A 4,408-nucleotide genomic window follows, 5' to 3' on the forward strand; every position below is an offset into this window, starting at 1 on the left:
TTTTTTTTGGGGGGGGGGGGGTAGGGAAATACTATTTGCATATATGCCATGAGTTTAATCTGGGTAGATGGCATAATTTAGGCCTACTTGCCGGCCTAAATAAGTTGATTTTTTTTTTATTATAAAGAAAATTGTGTAAAAAGTAAAGAGGTAATATAATTTAAAAGGTTTCATTTGAGAATAAATTATTTTAATAATTTTTTTATTTTTTATGAAAAGATGTATAAAAAAATAAAGAAGACAATGTGACAACTTATGGTAAAATTTTGATTTTTTTATTAAAATATGTAGTTGACAAACGAGACCTAAGTTAAAAAGATTAATAAATTGACTTATAAATCACTCTCAAAAGGGACCTCAATAACACAATAGGTCATAATCAATAAAGGTTGTAACTAAAGGTGCATATGGTGTATATTATAGAATTTTCTTGATTACAATCGTTCAATTATTACATTATGTTTGGATGGAGGGATTTGGTGAGAAAAGAAAAGATATAGTGAGAATTTGAAACCCTTTACTTGTTTGGACGATTAAATAAGGTGAGAAATGACAAGAGATTGTGAGAAATAGACTCTCACTAACTCTGTGTTTTGTTTTTCACCAAAGATAGTGAGATTTGGTATAAAAAAAAAAAATGGATTTAATAAAACTTGTTTAAAATATCAAAATTACCCTTATGAAAAACATAGCTTAATAATATAGAAGGTTATTTTGGTAAAAATCAAATAAAACACTTTCTTTTCATTTCTCTAATTTACTCCATCCAAACAAGATAAGTAAGAAATCACATTTTCTTCTATTTTATTTATCAAATAGTGAGAAACTATAACCATTTCTTTTCTTTTCTTACCTTTACTCACTATCCAAACAAAGTGTTAGTGAATTTCATTTTACTCTCATCATCTAGGAATTCAAACATTAATTTTTTTCAACTTTAAAAATAGTATAAATATATTGCTACACAATAAAACCACAAAATGTGGGAGAAAAATATTTTAATTTTTAGACATCACACATACATGAAAGGTAAATGACACTAAATGATTAGATGGGAATATTAATGATATGGTATTACTATTGTATTCAAGTTTTTTTTTTTTCTGATCTTAAAGGAGTTTGTAAAAAGAAAAATAATATATTTTTATAATTGAATAGATCAAAATATATAAATTTTGATAGTAATAAAATAAAAAAAAACTATATTGCATGTTTGGATCATATATATATGGAGGTTTCTTAGGGAAAAAGAAAGTGAGTATTGAACTGAACTAGTTTGGGTTCTGAATCGTGAAAAAACAATTGCGAGACTAGGTGGAGAAGTTATTTGGTGATTCTGTGGCACGGTTATGCAGTGTTTTAGATATGTTGTGATTAATAGAGACGGAATTTATAATTTTGTGTTAAATGATTTGAAAGAAAAATATTGAAGATTTTAAAAGTTTTACTAAATTTTTTATCAAAGGTCTCACATAAGTATAGAATTCATATCATATAAGTCTTATATAAATCCTATATTCGGGCGACACATTTAATAAAAATTTAATAAAATTTTTGAAGTGCTCAGCATTACTCAATTCGAAATTATGAAGAAACATATTTTGTGTTTGGCCAAGGTATGATGATCATGTACGCCTGGATCAACAAATAAATTCTCGGCCAGGTGCGGTACATGTGGCTTGCAATTCAGCCACTAAAATTGTAACAGGTCCTGCTGGCCGTTGAAACCGCTAAAATTATAACAGGTCCTGCTGGCCGTTGAAATTTACAAGTTATTTTAATAATTTTTTAAATTTTTATGAAGATATATGTAAAAAAATAAAAATAAAAAGTGATGTGATAATTTATGATGATATTTTAACTTTTTAATTAAAATATGTAGTCTTCAAAAATTAATATTTAATATGTTGAAGTGTAGGAAAAATTACGTTAGAAATGGTATTAAAGAAAAGAGTAATACTATAAATTCATTCTTATCAATTTATAAATTATTTAGAAATTAATCTTTACCCCAACTTATAGGAATAATGAACCCAATATAGATCTCACACTACATAAATTAATTTCCATCACACCATCACTCACCAAAAATATTCTAGATAGGTAAGTTTGGATTTCCAGACTTTCCCGACAAAAAAAATACGAAATGCCATTGAGACCTATTTTGGAAATTGATCTTTTTAATAGTTTTTTGCGAAAAAACATACACGAAAAAATGGAGAGAATGATATTATTTTTTTATAGTGATTTTTTTACTTTTTTATTAAAATTATAACTTCCCAAAATAAGTTTGAATCAATTTTAATTACATTTTGGATGAAATTTTGGAAATTGATTATAAAAACACGTTCTTAGAAAATTACTTTACCCTCCATTTTGGCCTTCTTTAAAAATAGACCATTTTAATAATTTTTTAATTTTTTATAAAAAAAATATATAAAATAATATAATAATTTATAATAATTTTTTGACTTTTTAATTAAAGTATATATTTTCCAAACTAGGCTCTGTGGACTTTTCCCATCTCTCTTTCCATTATATTCTTTTCTGCCACCTTTTACCATCAATTATTTCCCACTACCACCATAACTCCTACTATTGTAATCACCCACTTCCACCCCTCTTAACCCCTCCCCGTATCGTATGCCCCACAACACAATCAGCCTTTCCCCAACCCTGTCACTCTCATTACCCTTTTCATACCAATCGCCGCACCCACTCACCCAACAAACCCTCCTTAAAACCGTAGATCCTCCAAATTCCCATTCAATGAAACTTTCATAGACCTAACCCAAATCTCCTTTACAAATCTCAATATTCCGTATCGCTTTGGTTATAATTAATTTTTTCATTTATTATAAAAAGACATATCAAAAAATATAGAAATGATGTAATTTAAATAAATTAAATAAATAATTTATTTATATTGTGAAACTTTCATAGACCTAACCCAGATCTCCTTTGCAAATCTCAATATTTCGTATCGCTTTGGATATAGTTAACTTTTTTACTTATTATGAAAAGACATGTAAAAAAAATATAGAAATGATATGATTCAAATAAGTTAAATAAATAATTTATTTATATTGTCATCAAAAGGACCTTTTGGGTGTTGATTTTTAATCTCCGAACCAAAAAGATCTCCCTGCTGAGATATAGGAAACTTAGTTGTAGAGCACATGGAAGAATAGATTAAGCCAGCACCTACACACAAGAAAATACGAAATACCGCGGTGGCTTGTCCACAGGGGAGCACTCCGACAATCAAGTCAATAACTTTTTTATTAACTCAAATCAAGAACTCACAAAATAAATCACATAACTTAGATCCACTAGGTGCCTTACTTTTATAATGATCAATGTCCAACTTCTCCTAAAATTCTTACTTCATGTAACTCTATTCTTTACAAGGATATCAATTATCCAAGACTCTTCCTATTTAGATTAAGATCAACCATCTCAAGAGTCCAACCTTACCCAAATAGAGAGTGTATCATCATCTAGGACTCCAGTCTCTCATTTGAACATCTCAGATTCAGATGTGGTTTGATCACACCTCAGCCAATCAGAATCACCCACATGGCATCTTGGCTAACCATCTAGGCCTTAAAATTATGTCCCCACAATTGCTCCTAGGTTTTATTACCTCGGCAATCTGAGGTGATGGAACCTATATCGTCTGATCTTCTAACATGTAAACTAAACAACATATTAGAGATGCTCCTCTAACCGAGATCATAACTCATCGGCGTCAAGAAATAAGGACTCAAATGTCCACTCGTCAAAAACAAAGAATCAAAATGATACTTTTCGTTCTCCTTGCCGGATGTTGGCCATCTATTCTTGCTAAGTTATCACAGAATGCGCCAAATTTGTGGGTGTTGATTTTTGACCTCACAATGAAACAGATCTCCCTGTCGATATCTAAGGAACTTAGATTTAGAGCATACAAAAGAATAGATTAAGCCAACACCTGCGCACAAGAAAATAAGAAATACCGTGGTGGCTCATCCACCCGGGGACACTTCGATGATCAAATCAGTAACTTATCTCCCAAGATATCAACTCAAATCAAGAGCTCACAAAATAAATCACATACCTTATACCCACAGGGTATCTTACTTTTATAATGATTAGTGTCTATCCTTTACAATGATATCAATTATCCAAAATTTTTCCTATTTGGATTAAGATCAACCCTCTCAAGAGTCCAATCTTACCCAAATAGATAGTCTATCATCATCTAGGACTCTAGTCTCTCATTTGAACATCTCGGATTCAGATGTGGTTTGATCACACCCCTGCCAATCAGAATCACCCACATGGCATCTTGGCTAACCACCTAGGCCACGTGGACAACTCAAAATTATGTCCCCACGGACCCTTTGTAAGTTTTTTTTTTTTTTTT

Source organism: Camellia sinensis, chromosome 7 (assembly GCF_055761805.1).
Source record: "Camellia sinensis isolate YWXY chromosome 7, ASM5576180v1, whole genome shotgun sequence".
Classification (NCBI taxonomy): Eukaryota; Viridiplantae; Streptophyta; class Magnoliopsida; order Ericales; family Theaceae; genus Camellia; species Camellia sinensis.